The sequence below is a fragment of the Pinus tabuliformis genome, chromosome 3_1 (genome assembly GCF_031772625.1).
Source record: "Pinus tabuliformis cultivar Carrire ecotype Pingquan chromosome 3_1, CPIR1, whole genome shotgun sequence".
Taxonomy (NCBI): Eukaryota; Viridiplantae; Streptophyta; class Pinopsida; order Pinales; family Pinaceae; genus Pinus; species Pinus tabuliformis.
This window is the reverse complement of record NC_142301.1, coordinates 558,651,770-558,679,184: the sequence shown is the minus strand read 5'-3', so window position 1 is coordinate 558,679,184 and position 27,415 is coordinate 558,651,770. Positions and strand designations below refer to the sequence as shown.

The 27,415-nt window shown below is 38.2% G+C and overlaps 1 pseudogene; it reads right to left on the bottom strand.

Moving 5' to 3' along the window:
- The window catches only part of LOC149188219 (protein CLMP1-like), a 62,766-nt pseudogene extending 43,039 nt beyond the window's left edge, over positions 1-19,727 (bottom strand).
- Between the last annotated feature and the right edge of the window lie 7,688 nt (positions 19,728-27,415).

Sequence of the window (27,415 nt, the reverse complement as noted above, 5' to 3'; positions counted from 1 at the left end):
ACTAATGAAGAATGCCTTAGCTGCAGTCACAGTCAACGTAATACCCTAATTCATGAAGATATATATATACGCTGAAATGGCACAGCATGGAAATATATATATATACACACAACATTCAAGGGATATATATGTGGCTATATGTATAATGTAGATACGATGTTTACGAAAAGACATCTACACGCTGTCATGAAAATACCTTGCTCACAGTTATGTTATGACATTTATACACAGGTCATAAATACGTTGGGACATGAATGCGTAGGAAAATGGAGATACCCTATCCGCAGTAAATAGAGACACCCTATACGTAGGCCATGGAAACATATTAGATACAGTGATCTACGAATTAAGTCAAGGCATGAAGACACCGTCCAGGCATGAAACCATAGAAGAAAATGTTGTAGTCAAGGGATCACTGAAGTAGCCATAAAAGCACACGTAGTCATGGCATTAACCTAACACTGTAATAACGTCGTATTGGAAATGCATATGCTGTTCAGGAAGACTGATATTCCACTTTCATAAAAGGAACAACCCCAGTCTCATAAGGCTAACAATGAAGCCACAGTCATATGGATCCGCATTATGCCTGCAGTTAAAGCGTAAGGTATGATTAGGGAAAACCAAACTCGGGTATCCGCTCTGTAGCCGCAGTCAAAGCGTAACTTGGGTATACGTAAGGTTCCAGAAAATGTGTTGAGGACATAGTCTAAATATATCTCTTGGCACACCTGTAGATGATGCCCTCGGATGGTCCTGTAACAGCCTCAACACTATGTACTACAGAGCTATCATAACAGAGATATCACAGGACGCAGTTATATTGATAATGAATGGAACGCAGTGATATGCGGGTCATATTCATTATGAACGCAGTCATGTTTATGATGAATAATATATATAAGTCATATATATTATGCAACGCAGTCATCATGGATTATATACGTTGTTCATAAGGATACAAATACACTGTTCATTATGAATCATACGCAACCCTAATATAATGAACAACAATGATATTTTCTATGTATATAAACTTCGTTGGCATAGAGATAAGGACATTATCATTATGTGTAATCTGGGCACATATATAACACCGTCATGGGCAGCAGCATTATGTGTGATCTGGGCACATATATAACACCGTCATGGGCAGCAGCATTATGTGTGATCTGGGCGCATATATAACGCAGTCATGGGTAGCAGCATGATGTATGGGCTGTGTGATATATGAGATCATGAAGAACGTGATGATGCATGATGCGCATGATGGAACTACACAGTAAGGTGCAGCAAATGGACGAGATGCAGCACGATGATAGGTGAAGGAGTCACCTTGAGAATCAGTTGAAGCAAAATGTCTTCAACTGATCTCATCATTATACGAAATGATCTATGCTAGATCTAGATAAGTCAAAGTATTGACTTCTATTGTAAATGTACTCTCTCTCTCTCTCTTTCTCTGCTAAACTTTGAAGATAAAAGACGATTTGATCAAAGGGTTTCCCCACACATTGTGGAGTTTTTCCCTGGCTCGCGCCACATCTTGTGTCCTCTTGTCTTGGCTTGTCTTCTGCATTTTATATTTATGTTCTATCTGCAGTTTATCATAATGCTGATGTGATTGCTAACTGTGAAAATTCAAATAAATTTCTCTAGCATAGAACATACCTAAACTTAACATGGTATCAGAGCTGAGGTGAAGACAATGCCCGAGCAAGAGTGAAAGAGCAATCACCAAAGACAGTTGGGACAAGACAAAAGGATCAATGGGTTTCTCATAATTCACCTAGGGTGAAGTCGAACCAGAGAATGTTATCAGAATGGCGCAACGGAAGTTTCTGACGGCCCATCTAATGATCACTTCATTGGGAAGTTCGGATCTAAGGGTGGAAGGAAAGGTGGATGCCTTGTTGAAATAAGTGCGGCTGTTGTGCATGGCAGAGACACATCTCTTGATGAAGATAACAATCATTCCTGGGAAATCTTCAATGATCAAAGCAATGACGGGTAATTTAGGTCATCAAGGAAATGGTCGACTCTTCCACGAAAGCAAGGAACCCTAGAATCTCTTTTATTTACCTGATCGCAAGAAGAGCCTGATGTCCATCTCGGAAATGGATGTCAAAGGTTATAGGATGACACTTATCGATGGAAAGGTACATGTTTGAAAATAGATCTTGCAAAGATGTTTTGAGTTCAAGGTTGTATCAAGTTGCAGGAAGTCCACTGGGGACCATGTCCTTTGACTCAACACTAGAGGTCTATGAGTCAGATGGTGACTAGGATGCCTGAATTCAAAAAGGAGCATGAAGGTACATATCTGAAATGTACCGAAGGAAAATATTATAAAGGGACCATTCCCCCTAATGCAGTAGGTCCACAGGCTTGGAACAACCCGAGGAGTTTGAGAATAATGATCAGGGAATCTCATGTATACAAGTGGAAGAAAGCCCTCTATGGCTTGAAGAAAAACACCTCGGGTGTAGTATGACAGGTGCAGACCCTCTCATTTATAGGAGACAGAGGGAGTTGGATTCTGAATGTGGAAAGATAAGCTACAAGCCTGTGACTACCTCAAGGATATTAACTTTCAGAAGTTATATGTTAGTAATGACAGACCTGATTTGGGAAATGCCTCTGAGTTTCATAAACTCATTCATGTTGATGTTCTTGGAGAACCTCCGTCTGGAAATCTGTGTTGCAGCTAGCGTGGTGAGCTCATATTTGGTTGAGCCTCACTGGATTGGTGCCAAGAATCTTCTGAGATATCTTCAGGGCACAGTCTCTCATGAATTGGGATACACTGCCGGAAATATGAAACCACATGATTATTCGAATGATCGGTGGGCAGGCAGTATGGAGGATCATTAGAGCACTTCTCAGTGCTGTCTCTCTTTGGAATCTGCCTCGATATCCTGGATGAGCCAGGAAGCAGAAGTCGGTGACTCTGAGCACCACCAAGGCAAAATACATTGCTGATAGTATGGCCTTCTGTGAGGAAGTCTGGTTGCTGAAGCTCTTCAGTGAGCTGTTTGTACACATGATGAATACCACTGTGATTCTCTGTGACAACTAGAGGTGGGATTCAATTATTGAGGAATCCCGTATTTGAAAATTTCTCTAGCAGATAAACATCAAATAATGCCTTATCTGGGATATGGTAAGTCGATGATCAAGGAGGCTCCATCACACTGAGATGATCTACAGGACAAGGCCCCGAGGAAAGATCAAATTTGTGATTTTCCCGAATGACTTGGAGTCATCAAGAGACCTTTGTAAAAGGGTCCTGCATGTTGCATACATTGAGCTTTGGGAGCTCTGGGGGGCTTGCAGTTCTACTTGAGCAACATATGACCAGAGGGTGACTCACCCTCCCCTGGTGGTGCGCACTGGAATAAGATGATTCGCTCTCTTGTGGGACAAGATGATTCACTCTCTTGTGGAATAGGATGATTTTCTCTCCTATGTAGCAGGATTGATGTGTTCTCCTGTGAGGCCTGGAATGATGTGTTCTCCATGGCAGCCTGGATTGATGTGTTCTCCATGGCGATTGTAGCAGGATTGATGTGTTCTCCTGTGAGGACAGGATTGATTAAGTTCTCCTATCGAGGCATCCTACCCATGCAGTCTAGGACTCATGGGAAGTACCTCTCATCTAATCAATGAGCAGGGAAATGAAGTTAGGGACCATAGTAGTACCAATGGACGCATTGTTGTATCTACTATACTCCCTATGCTAGGATGTCCTCCATTGATCTGGGATTAATGATACTGGTCTGGGACCAGTGGCAGGAGTTGTACATACTATGACGCTGACTTTAGGTCGGTTGAGACTAGTTTGGGACCAGTAGTACACTCTCTGAGCCTACGATACTGGTCTGGGACTAGTGGTAGGAGTTGTACATACTATGACAATGACTTCGGGTCAGCTGAGACTGGTCTGGGACCAGTGGTACATACTCCGAGACTGACTTCATGTCAGTGTATTACTGGTCTAGGACCAGTGAGAGTGGTACATACTATGACGCTGACTTCGGGTCCGCTGAGACTGTTCTGGGACCAGTGGTACACTCTCTAAGATTGTGATACTGGTCTGGGACTAGTAGTAGGAGTGGTACCTACTATGACAATGACTTTGGGTTGGTTGAGACTGGTCTGGGACCAGTGGTAAACACTCTGAGACTGACTTCGGGTCAGTGGAGAATGGTATGAGACATTCTCGATCAATCCTTCTTCTTCACAGTTCAGCAAAGCTAAGCAGAGCAGAACTAGGAGAGCCAGCAGAGTAGAGCAGAGCCAGCAGAGCTGAGCAAAGCAGAGCAGAGCTAGCAGAGCCAACAGAGCTGAGCAGAGCAAAGCTAGCAGAGCCAGCAGCGCTAAGCAGAGCAGAGCAAAGCTAGCAGATCTAAGCAGGGTAGAGTAGAGCCAGTAGAGCTGAGCAGAGTTGGGCAGAACAGTGCAGGGCACTGATGGCAGAGATAGTACAGTCGGACTTATGGATCAATGGATGGAGTTCTCCCTAGTTGAGAGGGAGTGTTAAATTGGAAACTAGGGCCAAACTCCATGTGGGTCGGCTTATTTATGGTAGCTGATATTTTTATTGGATCCCTCTCATCGAGAGGTGTAGGATTGATCCAAAGATCATCCGATTCCGATAAGTATTTATGGAGATATGAATTTTTTTTTTTTTATGTAATTATTATCAAGCCGACCAGCTATTATGTAGGCTCTAGAAGCCCAACCGACGTGTCTATTCATCATCCTCCCTTTAGTATAAATAAGAGAGGATTTGGAGTCATTAACACTCACATTCTTCATGTGATCTCCTCTCCACGTCTTGGGTTTTTGGTGAAGGAGATACACTAATGAAGAATGCCTTAGCTGCAGTCACAATCAACGTAATACCCTAATTCATGAAGATATATATATATATATCTATATATATATATATATATATATATATATATATATATATATATATATATATATATATATATATACGCTGAAATGGCACAGCATGGAAATCTATATATATACGCACAGCATTCAAGGGATATATATGCGGCTATATGTATAACGCAGATACGATGTTTACGAAAAGACATCTACACGCTGTCATGAAAATACCTTACTCACAGTTATGTTATGACATTTATACACAGGTCATAAATACGTTGGGACATGAATGCGCAGGAAAATGGAGATACCCTATCCGCAGTAAATAGAGACACCCTATACGCAGGCCATGGAAACGTATTAGATATAGTGATCTACGAATTAATTCAAGGCATGAAGCCACCGTCCAGGCATGAAACCACAGAAGAAAATGTTGTAGTCAAGGGATCGCTGAAGCAACCATAAAAACACACGTAGTCATGGCATTAACCTAACGCTGTAATAACGCCGTATTGGAAATGCATATGTTGTTTAGGAAGACTGATATTCCGCTTTCATAAAAGGAACAACCGCAGTCTCATAAGGCTAACAATGAAGCCGCAGTCATATGGATCCGCATTATGCCTGCAGTTAAAGCGTAAGGTATGATTAGGGAAAACCAAACTCGGGTATCCGCTCTGTAGCCGCAGTCAAAGCGTAACTCGGGTATACGTAAGGTTCCATAAAATGTGTTGAGGACACAGTCTAAATATATCTCTTGGCACACTTGTAGATGATGCCCTCGGATGGTCCTGTAACAGCCTCAACACTATGCACTACAGAGCTATCATAACAGAGATATCATAGGATGCAGTTATATTGATAATGAATGGAATGTAGTGATATGCGGGTCATATTCATTATGAACGCAGTCATCATGGATTATATACGTTTTTCATAAGGATACAAATACACTGTTCATTATGAATCATACGCAGCCCAAATAGAATGAACAACAATGATATTTTCTACGTATATAAACTTCGTTGGCATAGAGATAAGTACATTATCATTATGTATAATCTGGGCACATATATAACACCATCATGGGCAGCAGCATTATGTGTGATCTGGGCACATATATAACACCGTCATGGGCAGCAACATTATGTGTGATCTGGGTGCATATATAATGCAGTCATGGGTAGCAGCATGATGTATGGGTTGTGTGATATATGAGATCATGAAGAACGTGATGATGCATGATGCGCATGACGGATCTACACAGTAAGGTGCAGCAAATGGACGAGATGTATCACGATGATAGGTGAAGGAGTCACCTTGAGAATCAGTTGAAGCAAAATGTCTTCAACTGATCTCATCATTATTCGAAATGATCTATGCTAGATCTCGATAAGTCAAAGTATTGACTTCTGTTGTAAATGTACTCTCTCTCTCTCTTTCTCTGCTAAACTTTGAAGATAAAAGAAGATTTGATCAAAAGGTTTCCCCACACATTGTGGGGTTTGTCCCTGGCTCGCACCACATCTTGTGTCCTCTTGTCTTGGCTTGTCTTCTGCATTTTATATTTATGTTCTATCTGCAATTTATCGTAATGCTGATGTGATTGCTAACTGTGAAAATTCAAATAAATTGCTCTAGCATAGATCATACCTAAACTTAACATGGTATCAGAGCTGAGGTGAAGACAATGCCCAAGCAAGAGTGAAAGAGCAATCACCGAAGACAGTTGGGACAAGACAAAAGGATCAATGGGTTTCTCATAATTCACCTAGGGTGAGGTCGAACCAGAGAAGTTTATCAGAATGGCGCAGCGGAAGTTTCTGATGGCCCATCTAATGATCACTTCATTGGGACGCTCGGATCTAAGGGTGGAAGGAAAGGTAGATGCCTTGTTGAAATAAGTTCGGCTATTGTGCATGGCAGAGACACATCTCTTGATGAAGATAAAAATCATTCCTGGGACATCTTCAATGATCAAAGGAATGACTGGTAATTTAGGTCATCAAGGAAATGGTCAACTCTTCCATGAAAGCAAGGAACCCTAGAATCTCTTTTATGTACCTGATCGCAAGAAGAACCTGATGTCCATCTCGAAAATGGAAGTCAAAGGTTACATGATGACACTTATCAATGGAAAGGTAGGTGTTTGAAAATAGATCTTGCAAAGATGTTTTGAGTTCAGGGTTGTATCAAGTTGCAGGAAGTCCACTGGGGACCATGTCCTTTGACTCAAAACCAGAGGTCTGTGAGCCAGATGGTGACTAGGATGCCTGAATTCAAAAAGGATCATGAAGGTACATGTCTGAAATGTACCGAAGGAAAATATTATAAGGGGACCATTCCCCCTCATGCAACAGGTCCATAGGCTTAGAACAACCCGAGGAGTTTGAGAATGATGATCAGGGAATCTCATGTATACAGGTGGAAGAAAGCCCTCTATGGCTTGAAGAAAAACACCTCGGGCATAGTATGAGAGGATTGATAGCTGTCTAATGCAGCTGATATTAATTAGGAGTGAAACCGATCCAAACCATTACTCGAAGGTTGTGGATGATAAACCTCTAGTACCGGCACCTATGTCTGACAGGTGCAGACCCTCTTATTTATAGGAGACAGAGGGAGTTGGATTCTGAACGTGGAAAGATAAGCTACAAGCCTGTGACTACCTCACGGATCTTAACTTTCAGAAGTTATATGGTAGTAATGTCGTACCTGATTTGGGAAATGCCTCTGAGTTTTCATAAACTCATTCGCGTTGATGTTCTTGGAGAACCTCCGTCCGGACATCTGTGTTGCAGTTAGCATGGTGAGCTCATATTTGGTTGAGCCTCACTGGATTGGTGCCAAGAATCTTCTGAGATATCTTGAGGGCACAATGTCTCATGAATTGAGATACACTACCGAAAATATGAAACCACATGATTATTCGAATGATGGGGGGCAGGCAATATGGAGGATCACTAGAGCACTTCTCAGTGTTGTTTCTCTTTGGAATCTACCTTGATATCCTGGATGAGCAGGAAGCAGAAGTTGGGAGATCCTCCATCACCTTCAACCATTTTTAGTGTTTCTCAAGATCTGTGCATCCCTTGACCAAATTTGTTTATGGGGAGGTGCATAATGATGATGAAAACATGCTCAGAAAGTTTCACGTCAATCACTTCTACCGTTTGGGAGATATGGACAAAACAAGTCGATGTAATGAAAACCTACAGGATTCCTTGAGATCCTATACGATACAGGAAAACACCTATAGGATTGTCAGTGAGTAGTTTTAAAAGGGAAAATCAGAGGTTGGCTTCATCAAACAATGATAAGGATACATATACAACCCTCCCCATCCATCATAGAAGCATGACAAGGGGATTTAATAGGAGGGAACCCAGTAGCACAGTGAGGATTCATCAGCATCACCATCCAATACCTACACATCAAGGAACAACATCAGATAAAAAGGAGGAAAACACATGCAACAAATACAAGCAAGGATTTCACTCTCCAACAAACAACATCTACAGGAATGCCATCAAGTAGGTACAGGTATGCATTATTCTTGACCTCTTGTCTTAAGCACATTATAGTTGGAAATGTTTTGTCAATGCGTGAGAGATGAGGTTTTATAAGCTAAGGATAAGTCAGTAGTCTCAACCACCTTCAACTAGTTAATTACAACTCACTCCTTCACTCATGCAATGTTGAAAAGTAAAATTATGAAGGGTGATGATTTCAAGGAATGAGGACAGTAGTTAAAAGAATGAATTTTTGCAAAGGCCAAGTCACCACAACACTCCAAACCCTCCATCCACTTCATATTCACTATCTATTCATCATTCATCCATCCCATTTCATTCTTGAAAAAAAAAAGAAAAACAAACAGAGCATCCACTCCATTTTCACAAAACTACACTACTCCCTTTGAGCCCTAGCATCATCATCCAATCCCTCTGCATCAATTCTCATCACTCCCATACAACTAGAAGACTCTGAAGGAAGAAGGAATGACTACTACAAGAATGCAGAATGCTGCTACAAGAAGGAAGAAAAGAAAAAAATTGTGCTAAAACCCAAAATGACAGTGCCTAAAATAGACTTAATAAAAATATAGAACTCCAAGGCCATTCGGAAATCATCTAGGCCACAAGGGAGAAGAAGAAGGAAAAAAAAGGAAATGAGGCATCCACCATCAAAACAGAACTCAAACTGCAGTGATGAAAAGAGACTTTCCAAGAGGTCTCTAATCTCTTTCTAGCTTTTGTCCAGGGCTTAAAAGATGTTATAGAAATGAGAAAAAAGGCATGAGAGTCAATTTAAGGGCATGCCCTAGGCTCAAACTATCATTTATGCTAAAAAGGGTATCTTGTAGTTTTAATAGGGTTTCCTGTAGTTTTGATAGGAATTAGTACAGGATGTCCTAGTTCTCATCTAAAGGTAGTTTGAAGCTTTTAGAGGTGTTGAAATGGTGGAACAAGGTAGGAGAAGGTTGATAAGGGTGTGGAAGACCTTTCCAAACTGAAAGATATTAAAAAAAAACATCTTGAATAAGGGGAACAAGGCAAGCTAATGGTGTCAAGAAATAGTGATTTTTATTTGCACAAATATGTTTTAGGGCTTGTCGTTGCAAAACCTGCAGCCAATATTCTTAATGCACAAGATAGAGGCCACTAGGGCCATCGATGAGGCACAACGAGGTCACTAGTTTGCTTAGAGGATGAGCAACACTTTTAGCAGGGGGTATGATGAGCCTCTAAATTAGACATAAATTAAGGCCCATGCCTTTAAATTAAGACATAAATTAAGGCCTATGACCATCCTTCAGCACATTAAACCTCTCTTTCTACATCACATAATTTATTTTTAACTTTAATATATTCGTTAGGAAGGTTTATGAATAATTGGATATTTCGGCCTAATATTATTTATTTTTGTGGAATATTATGAGAATATGGGCATATTATGAAGATTTGGAGAAGGAGATAATTTAGGGACTCGTTCCCTACTACAGGAGGATCAATATTAAATAATAAATCAACAAGATATTATGGAATTATGGCACAAATTATGGAACTCCAATGATTGAGAAAATCTAAGAATGTATTCCACTAATCAAGGGATTTTGGTGTGGAGAGCTTCCTCCATTCATGGCGAATGATTCCTAATCATTTTGTATAAGCACCAAGTCGAATTTTCCTCTAGGGAATAATTGAGAAAATATAGGAATGTGTTCCCTTCTATTTAATGCAGATTCCTAGTATTGGGGATGAGATCCACTAATCAAGGGACTTTGGTGGGGAATGATTCCTCCACTCATGGGGAATGATTCCTAATCATTTTTTATAAATACAAAGTCGAATTTTCCTCTAGGCATAGATTTTCACTAGTGTTATTGTGGAAAGAGCTCCATTGTATTTTCTTGTAGGGATGTAATTCTTTTGATGAAAATAATGAAGATTGGTGTCATGTTCAGCTTCTTAATCTTGTTATCCTCCATAGGTATCTGATTTTACTTGGGGTTGGCCATCCCAGGAACCTCAGAGCCATTTTGTATCATTTTCTTTCCTTCTTTTCACTTCTTATTCACATCCATGCCTTGTTTTATTTCTTTCTATTTCTGCATTTAGTATTAATGATTTCTTGATGTAGGATTTAGTTAAATGGTTGATGTAAGTTCTTTTGAAGGATCGTTAGAATTATTTCATCCTTGGAAAATATTTGGAAGTTCATAGTAATCATTGAGTTGCTTGGATTAGTCTTCTTATTCCCAACTCTAGATTGTTGGACGTCCTTTTTAGCAAAGAACAATAAATTTCTGCTATTTTTTAGAGCATGCTAACAAGCTTCAATAGAGTTGGTTCCACTTTCATTAGATAAAAAAATAATTCTAGTTCATAAAAAAAATCACCCCATTGCATTTTCACATGATTTGGTAGGCGTTTTTTAGATTTACTAGCTCACTAGTTCTCGAATTTCTAGATTTTAGACTAGTAATGTTTTTTTATTTTTTTTAAATGGGTTAATAGAGGTTATTTTGAGTGATTCCACTTGGAATAGGGACCTAAGACATCCTATTTGATAAAAAAATTTGTCCCATACAATTGGATTTGATTTTCTTGGTCATTAAACCCTCACCAATTTCATCATTTCAAAAGGAAACTTCTCCAAGCTTTTTCAGCAAATCCATCCCTCTCCCAACTTTGATTTTGAGTTTTGAAGTGGTCCTAGGCACTCCCTGTTGGAAATAATACTGAGAGGGGGGGTGAATCAGTATTATCTAGTTCTTTTTAATAAATCTTCCTTATTTATACTTTGATTTATTCTTGTATGTCAGTACCATAAAACAATGAGCATGAACAAGAAAAATAGATAGTCACACCAAAGAACACCAGATGTAAGGTGGAAACCCAATGTGGGTGAAAACCACCTGCTGCAATATGTCTCTATCTTCTTTCAATTAGAGACTCCTTTTACAATGATTTTGTACTGGTGCAGTCCTTTACCAGTACGTAGGCTACAACCTGCAGAGAGCTACAACTCTCTCTTGTTTTCAAGTCTCTTCTGGAAGGGAGCTACAACCCCCCTTTTTCTTTCAAGGACCACTTTTCATAAATTTTCAAATTGGATCCAAGAATATCAGATGATCATCAAGTACAAGTAAATCACCCAGTCAACTGCAGTAACCAGATCAATAGTAACAGTAAACCAAACCCAGAACACCTTATCAACAGAGAAAAGTCAGTCAAATAAATGCCTTAAGATAGATACACAATTTTTGTTTATCTGGCCTGCATGGCTCCGCACTTCACCTTCTCCTCCCCTACATATACCCGCAGAGAGCCTTCTGCTGCACCGCGTACCCACACACTGTTTGTTCAATCATGCCGCGTACTACTACTGTAGCCACACACCCACAGATGCTATCGCGCCGTGTACTTCTACTGTAGCCACGCACCCACAGATGTTATCACGCTGCGTACTTACGCACCTGCGGCTTCTGAAGCGCCACGTACTTTCACTGTGCCTATGCACCTGAAATTCTGTCATGCTGCGTACCCACGCACTGCGCCTTCTTCTGTTCTGCGTACCCACGCACTGCTCCTTCTGCTCTGCGTACCCATGCACTTGCACCATTAATCACCTGCGTTCCTCTGATTAGGGCTGAATTAGCAGTCCACCAGTGTACCACACATAGTCAGATGCCCAGATTTGATCATGCGCCCGAGAGATCACACTTCATAGATTCACTTTCAACCTCACTTTTATATAGATCAAGCTTTTAAACCGATAACCCAATATTTCAGATCTTAAGATATTCAATTTGCAAAGATACATTAGCCAAGTGATCTCCTTCCCTATTTATAGTCAAGCCCTTATTCACACCATGGGGCGAAACCATCAATAACCAATACAAGGGATCCAAACCGGGGCTAAATTAGATCCTATACCATGGGCCAAAACCATAGAATCAAGAATGGCGGGCTAAATACCACGGGCCAAATATAAGAAACCCCACGTGAGCATGCTTCTCTGCCTTGAAGTGAGTGAACTGGGTGTACGCACCTCATGAACGGGTGACCTGCGCGTATGAATGCACTTCCTGGCTGGCGTACCTGCGAGTACGCACCTTTTGAACCATTCACCTGCGTACCTCTTAATTTTAAACATTTTGAGAGCCTGATCAGAGCATTGCCACCTGAGGGTGTTGCCATCAAGTACAACATCTGTAACATAGAGTCATACCAGAATCATAATGCCAACAATCTCCCCCTTTGGAATTGATGGCAACCTCAAGATCTTCAACGTCATTCTCCCCCTTTGACATCAAGGGCAAAGGATTATGCTCCCCCTAAGAACATGCTCCCCTTGACTATAAACTAGATCTGCAAATAAGAACCATAATCCACCAAACACCATAAACGACCATGAAAGAGATAGAGACATATTGCAGCAATATTCAGACTAGCATCTATGATCTCCTTCTCTACTTGCTCCATAATGCATTATATGCTCCCCCTGAACCTGTGCCATTTGATCTTTGACCAATCCGCAATCCATCACATGTACGCATATGCCCCAGATAAGCCTTGTGTACATCCAACCATCATAAGAGATTCAACAACATGATGATGCATCAACAACCCCCAGCTTTTGCCTCAGGTATTCAAAAGTCTCCCTGGGCAATGGTTTGGTAAGTATATCAGCAAGTTGTTCCTTAGAAGGAACATACTCCAACTTAACCTTTTATTCAAGCACTTGTTCCCAGAGAAAGTGATACTTGATTGGTATGTGCTTGGTCTTTGAATGCATGACTGGTTTCTTTGAAATGCTGATTGCACTTGTATTATCACATAAGATGAAGATGGGTGGAATACAAGTGATTTGAAAATATTGCAAGGTCTACATCATCCAAAGGAGTTGAGTGCAGAAAGATGCAACAACAACATATTCTGCTTCAGCTGTAGACAAGGCAATCGAACTCTGTTTCTTGCTGAACCAAGATACTAATCTGGAACCCATAAAGAATGCACCACCACTTGTGCTCTTCCTGTCATCCATGCTTCCGGCCCAATCTGTATCTGTATAAGAATGAAGTGTGAGATCTGTATCTCTAGGATACCATAAGCCATAGTTTTGAGTTCCTTGAAGATATTTGAAGATTCTCTTTACTGCCTGAAGATGAGTTTCCTTTGGATTTTCCTGAAATCTTCCGACTATTCCTACTGCATGCATTATGTCTGGTCGGGTACCTATCAAGTAAGGTAGACTTCCAATCATAGATCTGTAGGTTGGTTGATGCACTGCTGCTGATTCATCATTTGCACTGAGGCTACATCATGTGACCATGGGTGTACATATTGGTTTTGCATCTTCCATGCCATATTTCTTCAAAATCTGCTTGAGATACTTGGTTTGAGACAAAAAGATCCCTCTTTCCTTTTGTTGGATTTGCAAACCAAGAAAATATGTCAGTTCTCCCAGCAAGGACATTTCAAATTCTTTTTGCATTACCATGGCAAAGCTTTGACTCATAGCTTCTTCATTGCTGCCAAAGATAATGTCATCTACATACACAACAAGTATTAGCAATTTGTTGTTTTCAACTTTTATATAGAGATTGCTATCTGCTGATCCTTTTGAAAAACCTTGTTGATGAAGATATTTGTCCAAACGATAGTACCAAGCCCTTGGAGCTTGTTTGAGACCATAGAGAGCCTTTTTCAATCTGCATACACGATTTGGATCATTTCCAAGAATGAAACCATCTAGCTACTCAATGTATACTTCTTCTTCCAAGTTTCCATTCAGAAAGGCTGATTTCATGTCCATTTGAAATACTTTGAAGTTTTGAAAACTTGAGAGAGCAAGGAACATTCGGATGGCCTCAAGTCTTGCAACAAGAGCAAAAGTTTCTTCAAAATCTATTCCTTCTTGCTACGCATACCCTTTACAAACAAGTCTGGCCTTGTTTCTAATTACTTCTCCATTTTCATTCAATTTATTTTTGAAGACCCATTTTGTCCCTATAACATTCTTATCCTTTGGTCTAGGAACCAACTCCCAAGTGTTGTTCCTTTCGATCTGCTCAAGTTCTTCATCCATTGCTTTGACCCAACATTCATCTTTGCATGCCTCTTTCACATTTTGTGGTTCAGTGGAAGAGAGTAATTCCAAATAGCTTGAAGCTTCTACAATGGTTCTTCTTGTTTGTACACCTGCTTCTTTCTGCCCCAAAACATGAGATTCTGGATGATTCTTCTGAACATATCTGGATGGAGTCTTCTCTTCTATTCTTATCTGCTCCTCTGGTTCTTCTTGAGGTTCTACTTCTTCATCATTCTGTCTTTCAGGGTAGTCTTCATTTTCTTCGATATCTTCATGATTTACTTGCCTAGGAATATATCCATTCTCATCAACCACTACATCAATGCTGTCAACAATTCTTCCAAGTCTTTTATTGTAGCACTTGTATGCTTTGCTATGTGGAGAATAACCAAGAAGAATGCCTTCATCTGCTCTAGGTTCAAGTTTGCCAAGTTGCTCATCAGTATTCTTAATATATCATTTGCTCCCAAAGATTTTGAAGTGCTTTACCGAAGGAGTCTCACCATACCAGAGCTCATGAGGAGTTTGAGTGTTGTTCACCCGGACATTTGTTTTGTTGAGAATGACAACCGCAACATATGCAGCTTCACCCCAGAAGGTTGCGGGAGTTCCAGACTCATCAAGCATAGCACGAGCCATTTGTTGGACTGTTCTATTCATTCTTTCCACTACTCCATTTTGCTGACGAGTTCTAGCTGTAGAGAATTCTCTTCTTATCCCATGTTCGTCACAGAAATCGAAAAATTCATTTGAGGTAAACTCCCCACCTCTGTCAGATCTGAGGCATTTAATTTTGTATCTTGATTCATTTCCAACCAAGGCTTTAAAGGATTTGAATTTTTCTAATGCTTCATCTTTGTGCTTCATAAGTCCTAACCAGACAAACCTAGAGAAATCGTCAATGAATAATATCAAGTATTCTTCTCCTCGAGGTGTCCTTTTCCTGAATGGTCCACATACATCTGTATGAACAAGCTCAAGAGGCATGCTAGCTGATCCTTCCTTCTCTAGAAAGTTAGTTCTGGTTTGCTTTCCAAACTGACATGATTTGCATATGGTGTTGTCTGGAATTTTGATATCTGGAAGACCACGAACTGCCTGATATTTGCATGCCTTCCTTATTTGTGAAAAGCTTAGATGCCCCAACCTCCGGTGCCATAACCAGTGTTCATCATCCTTGCTTAGATATCATTGTTGTTGTCCTTCTTCAAATATGTATAGATTATTTGGAGTTCTTTCACCTTTGATAATTGTTTTACCTGTATCAAGATCACGAACAAGACATCCATTTGATCTAAATATCACCTCGGTTCCTTGATCACACATTTGGCTGACAATCAGAAGATTATGCTTCAATCCATCAACATACAAAACCTTTCCAGCTTTGACTTTTTCTTTTAACTGAGCAGTGCCTTTTCCTTTTATAGCTGTAGGAGTATCATTTCCAAAAGAAACTTTCTTTCCCTTTTCTAAAGAAGAATATGATTCAAGTTTTTCTTTATCACCTGTCATATGCTTCGAACATCCATTGTCAATTTACCATAGATTTTCCTGTCCCTCTGCATAAAATGCTATCCCACATATTTCTGTTTGTGGTTCCTTTATTCTCCATGTTTTGGTGCTTGAGGCTTGTTCCTTTGTCTGTTGAAACCTGCTCCTGCATTCAGAATCTTCATGACCAAAGTTATTGCAAATAGAACATTCAACTTCATTTTCAAGAGCTGAAAAGTTGTTATAGGTCCTTTTTGTAATCCCGGTCATACTTCTTTGTTTTTGAGCTTCTCTAGTCATGATTGTTTTATATGAAACACATTGAGCTACTTTGTGACCAAAGTTATGGCAAGAGAAGCATTGTCCATTGAAGAAATTTCTGCAGTGATTAAATCTTCCGGCCAAATGATTGTAATTTCTATTGTCATCCATTCTTGAAGCAAATTGAGAGGATTTTACCTGTGGCTAGTTGTAGCTTTTGTTCATCCTTAGGACGGATTTCCCCTGGTTTACCTGATAGTGTTTGTTTGATGTAATTCGTCCCTGCTTTACCTGGTGATCTTCATTGTGCTTTTGCTCATTCCTTCTTGCTACATCAAGATAACTCTTTGAGGTGGATGGTTGAGAAGTTTCTCCATTATAGCCCAGACCTGTCTTGTTTAGAGGAGAACGTTGTACATTGATGATCTCATCCATAGTTTCAGATCCTTTGAAAAACTTAATATTAATAGCCTTTGTTTTCTCAATCTCTTTTCTAAGACCAACAATTTCACCTTCTAACTTTTCAAGATATTTTTCTTTTTCATCAATTTGAGATTGTAGGGTATGAATGATCATATTATTTTCTTCTATACATGTCTTGAGTCTAGAAATTTCTTCATAAAAGCTATCCACATCTATAGCATCCATGTAATCATCATATTCAAATGCCATTAAAAGTTTATAGTCATTACCTCGTTCATCTTCATCACTATTTGATAGACCATCACTGTCTTCATGAGTGTAGTAGCTTTTCTTATTTGCATTATGTTTCTTGTTCCATCTATCAGGTTCCTTTCCTTTCTCAATCTTATCCTTATGCGGACATTTTGCAGCATAATGACCTACTCTTCCACAAGCAAAACATTTAAAAGGTAACTTACCTCTGAACCTTCCAGTTCCCCATTGAAGATTTCTAACAAAATTTGATTCTTCTTCTTCTTCTGGCACGTGACTTGCTTCATAGTAGTCTCCTTTGCCTGAAGCCTTGAAAGCAACTTCTCTCCTATCTGATGGACCTCCCTTTCTCATTTCATAAGCGGTTAGAATTCCGTGTAGTTGAGACATAGTAAGAATTCGTAGATTTTACTTTTCTTCTATTGCAGACACTTTAGATTCAAACTTGGGTGACAATGATCTCAAAACTTTTTCAAGCACAATAGCCTCTTTTATTTCTTCACCCTAGTTTTTCATGCAATTAACAATCTCGTCTACCCAAAGAAAATAGTTAGCCACACTTTCATCATTATACATTCTGAGATTCTCATACTAAATCCTGAGGGTTTGAAGTTTAGCACGCTTTACCTGTTCATCTCCTTCGTAGCTCAAGACAATCTTGTCCCATATTTCCTTTGCGGATTTATATTGCATAACCTTTATGAATTCTGTTTGAGATAAGCATCCCAGCAGAGTATTGACTGCTTTGGCATTTGTTTCATATTTCTTCTTCTTGGCCGAATCTGTAGGAGTCGCTGAAGGAAAAGTGTAGCCTGTTTCTAGGATATCCCAAACTTCTGTACCAAGAGATTGAAGATAGGCAGTAACTCTTACCTTCCAATAATTGAAGTTTGTCCCGTCAAAAATTGGTGGCCTAATTGATGCTTCCCTCTCGTAATTTCTCATGATGAATGATCTTCCTTCAAGCGATCAAGCTTCTCTGAAGAACCTGCTCTGATACCAATTGTTGGAAATAATACTGAGAGGGGGGGTGAATCAGTATTATCTAGTTCTTTTTAATAAATCTTCCTTATTTATACTTTGAATTATTCTTGGATGTTAGTACCATAAAACAATGAGCATGAACAAGAAAAATAGATAGTTACACCAAAGAACACCAGATGTAAGGTGGAAACCCAATGTGGGTGAAAACCACCTACTGCAATATGTCTCTATCTTCTTTCAATTAGAAACTCCTTATACAATGATTTTGTACTGGTGCAGTCCTTTACTAGTACGCAGGCTGCAACCTGCAGAGAGCTACAACTCTCTCTTGTTTTCCAGTCTCTTCTGGAAGGGAGCTACAACCCCCCTTTTTCTTTCAAGGACCACTTTTCATAAATTTTCAAACTAGATCCAAGAATATCAGATGATCATCAAATACAAGTAAATCACCCAGTCAACTCCAGTAACCAGATCAATAATAATAGTAAACCAAACCCAGAACACCTTATCAACAGAGAAAAGTCAGTCAAATAAATTCCTTAAGATAGATATGCAATTTTTATTTGTCTGGCCTGCGTGGCTCCGCACTTCACCTTCTCCTCCCCTGCGTATACCCGCAGAGAGCCTTCTGCTGCACCGTGTACCCACGCACTGTTTTTTCAATCACGTCGCGTACTGCTACTGTAGCCACGCACCCACAGATGCTATCGCGCCGCGTACTTCTACTGTAGCCACGCACCCACAGATGCTATCGCACTGCGTACTTACACACCTGCGGCTTTTGAAGCACCGCGTACTTTCACTATGCCTACGCACCTGAAATTCTGTCGCGCTGCGTACCCACGCACTGCGCCTTCTTCTGTTCTACGTACCCACGCACTGCTCCTTCTTCTGCTCCGCGTACCCACGCACTTGCACCATTAATCACCTGCGTACCTTTGATTAGGGCTGAATTGGCAGTCCACCAGTGTACCACAGATAGTCAGATGCCCAGATCTCATCATGCGCCCGAGAGATCACACTTCATAGATTCACTTTCAACCTCACTTTTATATAGATCAAGCTTTTAAACCGATAACCCAATATTTCATATCTTAAGATATTCAATTTGCAAAGATACATTAGCCAAGTGATATCCTTCCCTATTTATAGTCAAGCCCTTATTCACACCATGGGGCAAAACCATCAATAACCAATACAAGGGATCCAAACCGGGGCTAAATTAGATCCTATACCACGGGCCAAAACCATAGAATCAAGAATGGTGGGCTAAATACCATGGGCCAAATATAAGAAACCCCACGTGAGTGCAATTATCTGCCTTGAAGTGAGTGAATTAGCTGTACGCACCTCATGAACGGGTGACCTACACGTATGAACGCACTTCCTGGCTGGCGTACCTAGGGGTACGCACCTTTTGAACCATTCACCTGCGTACCTCTTAATTTTCAACATTTTGAGAGCTTGATCAGAGCATTGCCACCTGAGGGTGTTGCCATCAAGTACAACATCTGTAACATAGAGTCATACCAGAATCATAATGCCAACACTCCCTTGACTCATTCCATCCACCAAACACCTTCCCTAACCTTTCCATCATTTTTCTCTCAGTTGTATCCTGTAGGTTTTCATAGGATCCTGTAGGTTTTTAGTACATCATGTAGGAAATCACTATAACATCCTATAGGAAAGCCTATTTTGAGGCCAAATTTAGGAAAAATCCTTTGGGAAGCTAGCAAAGGGTTCCTACTTGTCTCCCAAGCCTTCCAACTATCCGCCATCATCTCCAAGCCACCTGCCACATCTGTTGTGGCCATCTCCGATGTAAAGGAAGAGGTGGCTAGAGTTCAATTTGAACTCAATATGAAAATCACAGAGCTAGTACTCCAGCCACAACCTTTGACTCCACTTGAGGTCAGGGAACACTGTAGCGCTGTCGTCAAGGAAGGGATAGTTGTTGTGGAAGTCATAGTTGTTGACAGCACAACTTTGTTGGAACAGGGCATGGAAGTGGTGACGACCCTATAGGAAGATCCCACCCTGTAGATATTGAGTACAGAGATCAGCGAGCTCCAGCTGTAGTATGAAAAAGTGAGGGCAAAAACACGCTCGATTGCTACCGCGCAGTGCCTTGCCAAGTTGCAGGAGGAAAAGAAACTCCTTGCGCAAGTGGAATCAGCGAAAAAAAGAGGCGATGATTAAGGCATGGTTGGGTCCTTGGTTGGACGAAGCCTAGCTAGTCTCAATCAACATTCAGGAAAAGTTGATGAACTTGTAGCTTACACTGCAGAAGATAAATCAAACCAAAAAAGGACCCGCTATGAAGCAACTAGTCGAATAGGTGAAGCAGGTAGCCACGCAGAGCGTGGCTGAAGTAGTAGTTGTGCAGGTGGAGCTGGGGTATCTTCGCAGCAAGATCACCACACCAGTTGAGTGACTCGAGGGGGAGTCATGACCTTTGTCTTGGGGGCCTGTTGGGATGGGGTCCCTTGGGTCAGTTTTGGGGAAAAAGCCCAAGTTTTGATGTAAAAAGATGTAAAGTCTTTACAAATTGTGGACGTGGAGGGCGGAGTTTGTTAAGAGTCAAAAAGGATTTTTACCCTCATCCATGTAAACTTGAGTCATTTTTTAAGATCTACCAATGATCCACAGACCATGGGATTGTATAAATAGGTGTGTCTTAGAGATACTAAGGAAGATAGAAAAGAGATAGAATTCTTTTTGTTTATGGGTACAACGGAAGGAGTCTAGGGAGTTAGTGCAAGAAATTAAGAGGAAAGGCTCTGCAGTTGAGTGTGCAGAGGACTAAAGTAGTGTCTGTAGTTGAGTGCATGGACTCTTGCAACTGAGTGCATAAGGAACTATTGATTCTACAAACCTAAATTGAAGATCAATAAAGAAGACTGTTGTAGAAATTCCTGTGTTTTATCTCTTTACTTCTGCTAGGTATGATTGTGATATACGATGTGATGAAATGATGTATTTATAAACTAATGATGTATTGATGCGAAAATTTACTTGATCCATATTATTATCTAAACACAATTAATGTTAAGTGATTACACGAAGATCATAACACTTTTTGTTAAATTTATTGAACACTTAGGTAGATCTAAGTAAATATTGATCTAAGGGTAACCTATGGTGTGCATAAGTAGTTGATTTTCCTATTCAGGATCAGCAAAAGCTAGTCGTAGACCTTCACAGAGGTCTAGAGTTCGATCGATGGAATTTACAAAGCTAAGACGTAAGGGCTTAGAGATTTGTGTGAAGGTAGATCTAGGTCATAGAAAGACATCACACTGACCTATGGATGCAAAAACTTGGTTCCAGCATCCCTCCATACTGCTTTAGGAGAGACTTCAGTCTGCACTACGCAGATTGATGGCGAAAGGGAAAGTAGTGTAGGGTTTTGTTTGGTGCAACTAACTCTGAACCTAGATCAGGGCCCACTAAGCCAACATTATGAAATCATTCCCTTCTCCTCTTTAAGTCTTCACTTCAAGATCTTGTGCGCATTTCATGTACATGAATATTTCAACTATTTGAAAATGGTTATGAGATTCACCTAATCTATTTCATTAAATTTTTCACCTAATGGTTATGAGTTCTATTCTCATTATACTAGGCTAATTCTATATAGAAAACCCCCTTCTTGAATTCCCAAATGAATATGTTTGCTACCTCTATTTGTAATAGATATTCCTAATGCCTGCAACTTAATGTGGTTCTCACTATAGTTATTACTATGAACTATAAGATGATAATCATAACCCATTTATACATAACTATAATTCATGTAGATGCAGATATAGACAAACTGAAGGCATAACCTTATACAAAATCCCAGCATTTGCTAAGATGAAAAACAACTTAGATGTAAAAAATCACAGGATTTTGTTTTGTCTGATGATTAACAATCATGATTTCTTAGTTGGTGGATTTTCTATATGCTACTTTCTTTACTCTCTGTATTATGTGGGGGATTATCATGGCCCTCTGTGAACTCGCTAATCTGGTCTATCAGGGATTGGTACAAGTCCTCAATAGCTCAATTTCTCCATTGTTGTAGATATCCTATTTTTCTGCTACTGACCTTGTTAATGGAGGTTTTTGTTCTGCATGGTTTCTACTTCCCTAACCTTCTCCTTCAAGTAGGCCAATGATCTAGATAAAAAAAAAATAGTTTCCTCCAATTTTCCAGTCTTCTATTTTCATTATGAGATGTTAGATTGCACAGTTGTTTCTCATCTAGGGTGCTTGGGAGACTCCAAGATAGTCTTGAGGCTAATAATATTTGAGGACTCTATTGACCTTACTAACTCTTTGAGTTTTTTGGTTGGGAATCTTAGGAATCTCACCAAAGGATATGAAGTGCTTTCCTTCTTTACCATGACCATATATCTTGTCTTTTTCAGTATGTTCCTTATTGTTTAGGGCATGTGTCATACATGCATTTGGTAGGTGTCCTATGAATAGGACATATGCCAAATGTATCAGACATGTATCCTCACGTATTGGTGTCTGACACTAGGATATAAGACATGAGGTATGTTTGGAGGTGTCCTATTATGTAGTCACTAAGTAAAACATAAAACTTTATTTTTCAAAGTGCATTTAGCCTCCTTTTAGCTTCAACGCTCCTCGATAAAGGTCATTTATTGCTTCCATTGTAACCATAATGCCAGTGAAGAGGGTTTAGACCATGTCAAGTGGTTTTCAGGGTCATGTCAAATAGGATGTTCTCCAATTCTGTTTTTCAAAAGCTTCAAAAGACATTGTTCTTTTATTTTTGTGTTTTCTCATGGCATTCCTTTATTGGATTAGCTTCAAAAGTTCAAATTTGTTGTCTCACAATCACTAAAATTTAGAATACATGGTTTATCTAGTTTGTATAATGGGGTGAATGACAATAATTTTTCACTTTGAATGACTTCAATGATTGAGTGATCATGGTTCTCCTTCACCATTTCTTTAAGTTCTATTAAACACTTTTTATTACATTGTTCATAGGTTGTAGAAGTTTTCTTCAAGGGATCCTTCCATGTAGGTTTCCCATAAATCCAAAAATTCATCAATGAGGGGGAATAATATATTTATATTCAATGGATCTCCTTTTTCCAATAGGATTTTGTGGTTGAATGGAACATCATAAAATGGTTGCAACTCTTTTAATATTTCTTAGAGAAACTATGATGAACCTAAATTAGAAATGGCATTAATGCTTTGTTTTAAGTGGAACTAGCATAACCTCAATTTGGTTCACAAGTAGAGAGAAAATCAAGCCACAAGAAAAGTTTCTAGTTTTGATAGCCATAACTTGTAGAGTTGGAAAGTTGACTTTTTAAGGGTATATCTTCCTCAATATTACTTAAAATTTCTATTATGACCCCAATCTGAAAATGATATCAAAACTTTGCTTTGAATGACACTGGTGTGATTGCAATCAGGCTCTTAAACAAAAAGAAAGACTAAAGTCATGCCACAATATAATAATCAATTGATCTCATTTTTTTGGCTATGGTTTTGAGGTTGCAACTTAAAATGGTTGTAACTTCCTCAATATGGCTCAAAATTGCAATTATAACCCATTTCAGAAATGGTGACACAACTACACTTTTGATGGAATTTGGTGCGGCTAAAATATGGCTTCCAAGAAAGGAGAAATGCTGCTGCAAAATAATTCGCAAAAAACAAAACAAAATGATTTCACATGACCCAAATTTCTTCTTTGATACTACTTGTTAAGATTGACAATGCATAATAATAATGAGAATAGAAGTAACACACAATTGGACATCAAAGGATTTCTATTATCCTCAATAATCAAGTGAGGGAAAGCTCTCCCAACCACTTCAAAGGGGATGACCTCGAATATGAGTTCCAAAGCACAATAAATAAACATTCCTTTATTACGTGAGTAGTAATATATCCCTAGATACAACCACTCTAGCTATCGTTGCCCTAATCCACCATCAATGGACCTTATGTAATGAACATAATGATTTTTATTTATTAACCATCATAGTAGGGTTTTATTAATGACTAGGCCATTTTACATTAGTTAACCATAATACATCTAAAAAGTTAACTCTAACGGACATTTAGGCCATTATTACATTACTGGAGAGGGTCATGATGATAAGTGTAAGAGTGAAGTTGATACAGAGGATTTTGGGCACTATAGCAGATATTGTGTTTGATATAATAGTTGTGGATTATTTGGCTTTATGCAACTTACTAATATTATAATACAAAAATTTAGTTTATCATAATGACATGGTAAGGATGCTATTAGAATGTGGCTCGGTGTGGGCTTTGTCACTGAAATTTAATTTGTGTGGTTAGCTGAAGTTTAATGTGACCAACTAATTAGTCCTTTGCTTACCTGATACATTAATTTTAATATTATTGGGCATGCTTGATAGGCCCTTCCTATTAGAGATCCCTCTGATCCTGTGACCTTCTTTTCCTTCTTTTTTCATAATTTTATGTGAAATTTGGGTGTGTGTCATCTATCCATCCTGATTTCTTCCCTCTACTTCAATTTCTTAGCTGATTTTATTCTAGAATCCTTGGACTAGAATTGGCATGCGGGAAGAATTCGTCTGATCCTTTCTTTGTTGTTCCTTATTTCTTTTAACAAGGAAATGTGATGGTTTCTCTCCACTACCTTGCAATGACATTATTTTTTTTTGAATTATACTTGAATTTCACTAATAATAACCTAGATTTATATATTTATTTTAACACCAAATTGATATCATGGTAAAAATATTAATATCCCATTAAGTATGACCTAAATACAGTTTAAAGAATCTTTTATTTAGCCTAAACACATTGTAGAGTAATTTCTGAGGTGTGGAGTTTTATTAGAGCCACTATTCGATTGTTTGTTTTGTTAGAAAAAATGTTTGCTCTTGTTTTTATGTGACTTTAAATTTATCATTTGTAGCATGTTGATAAATGGTAAAGAATAATGTATGACATTTATCTTGCAGAAATTGATGTTGAATGAAAGGGTACAAAGTTTAACCAAACTACACTCTGCTTTGATAAAGCCAGAGGAACATTTTAAAAAGCTGCTTAAGAATAAACCATAGACATAGTTTGAACACAAGTAATATATCGATTTTTCTTTTGCAGATATGTTATTTTTTCTACCCAAGATATCACAACAACAAAAAATATTGATACTATATGAATTGTGTGAGGACCTCATTAAGGTCGGTTTTTTTTGATGTCCTACTTGATTGATACATTATCATGACAAGAAGGCTTTAAATATGAATTAATATGTTCCTAAAACAAATCATATTCAAAATTTATAGATATAAAAGATAAAAAAAAATTGTCAATGCCTTCATTTGATTGTTACTTGACTCTGGTGTGGGCAGGTTATAGTAAATGGGATTGGAAAAAGGATGGGGAGACAATGCAGAGCATGTTTTGGATATGATTCATTTGTTGTTCGAGATCCTTCAAGTACCTGAGCCATCGACTTAAGAAATGTTTCTAGTAGGGATTCCTATGGTTTTTAATGTTGTGATTCTTTCACCTCATGGTTATTTTGGGCAAGCAAATGTTTTAGGAATGCTAGAAAAGACACTAGTGGATAGGTAAACAATTTTTTTGTAATTGTAATATTCATTCCATAATATCCTCTCTTTATTGTTTGATTGTATTTTGAACGTTTCTTTTGATTTTGGTTTGTATTTTAACTATGAAATTGAAAATACTTGGTATCATGTCCATTTAAAAAACATCCAAAGCTTGAAGATGAGTTAAGTATTACATGATATTAATTGAAATCCTTTTAGTTGTTTTGTGTTAAAATATTTTCATGACTATTAAAAACATTTACTTTCATGTTGTTATTTGAGCACAAGTTGTCTATATACTTGACCAAGTTCACGCGTTAGAGAATGAAATGTTGTTGCGAATAAAACAACAAGGATTAAACATCACACCTAAGATTATTTGTTTTAACAAGTTATCTACATCCTAAGCTTTTTAGCATGTAACTTGGATGGCATGATTGTGCTTAAGATTTCTTTGAAGGTTGAATACTAAGTTACTAGGGTATTCTTTTATATGGTGACATTTTATTTTTTTTGGTTATACTCGTTATTCGACCACATAGTGGCCACCATTGCCCAAGTCAAAAAACTTGTTCAAGTTTCTTGCTTTATGGGGGAAAATTGAATTGAAATTGCTAATGTTGAGATATATGTCATATAAATATTTTATCATCTATTTTAGTTTATATTCAAGTATTCATCATATTTCATGTCTTATACTTTTGCATTGTATCTTCTTCCTTTTTGAGGAGAGGAACTCAGTATTGATGGTAAGAAGCAGGAATTGAAGATAAAAGAAAAGAATTACGCTAGAGTGACAAATGAAAAAATAGAGAGAGAAGAGAACAAGCCTAGTGATACCCTTAGATCCAATATATTGCATAAGACACACACATAGAGATTGATGGTCAGGTCTTCAAATTTGGTGAATTCACTTGTGATGCATTGGAAAGACAGTGATAATGTTTTGAAGTGATAAAATAATATTTCATGTGTAAATTGTAGTCCAACCAATATTAAGTTGGAAACTCATATTGTAATACTTGACCTTTTATATAATACAATTTATGTGGTTGAAATTATCTATATTTGCACTTGATATTATTTAGTAATGTAATTAACATATGTAATTTTTCATTTTCATATTAGACGAACATGCAAATTGTATGGCAATTTTTTAAAATTTAGTCGCAATATCATACTAATTAATTTATGTTGATTAATAATGAACACATAAAATCAATATAAAACTACTAAATTAGTAGTTTATATTGATTAATGGTGAACACAAATAAAATTAATATATGACTAAATTAGTCATTTATAATGATTGTTAATGAAATGAAATGAAAATAGAAACTAGTAAAGTAGTTGTTTATATAATGAATGTGAAACTACCAAAAAAAAATGACTAATGCAAATCATAAATTTGTGATTACAAATGACAACTAACTTTTGCATATATATGACTACTAGTAGTTAATTTATGATATCTTATAACACAACCAAAATTTAGTCAGATTTCTTTGGTCATTAATTGGATTCAAACAATGACTAAAATTTGCATATATATGACTATTAGTAGCTAATTTATAATATCTTATAACACGACCAACATTTTGGTCATATTTCTTTGGTCATTCTTGGGACTCAGAAATGTCATATTTTCATCCACCTTTTTCTTCACTATTCCTTACATTTCATCATCCCATTAACCTTTTATCATATCATTTTCATAAATACATTTGGGTTTCACCTTCTTATTTTCCATTTTATTCATTTTTGTATTACAAGTGAATTTATGATTAAATATTAAAAAATATAAATATTTTTATATATCTCAAGAATATGTGAGTTTTGTGATGTGTAGGAAATATGTGAAGAATTAATTCCAAGAGACTTATCCATATCTCCTCCACTATATT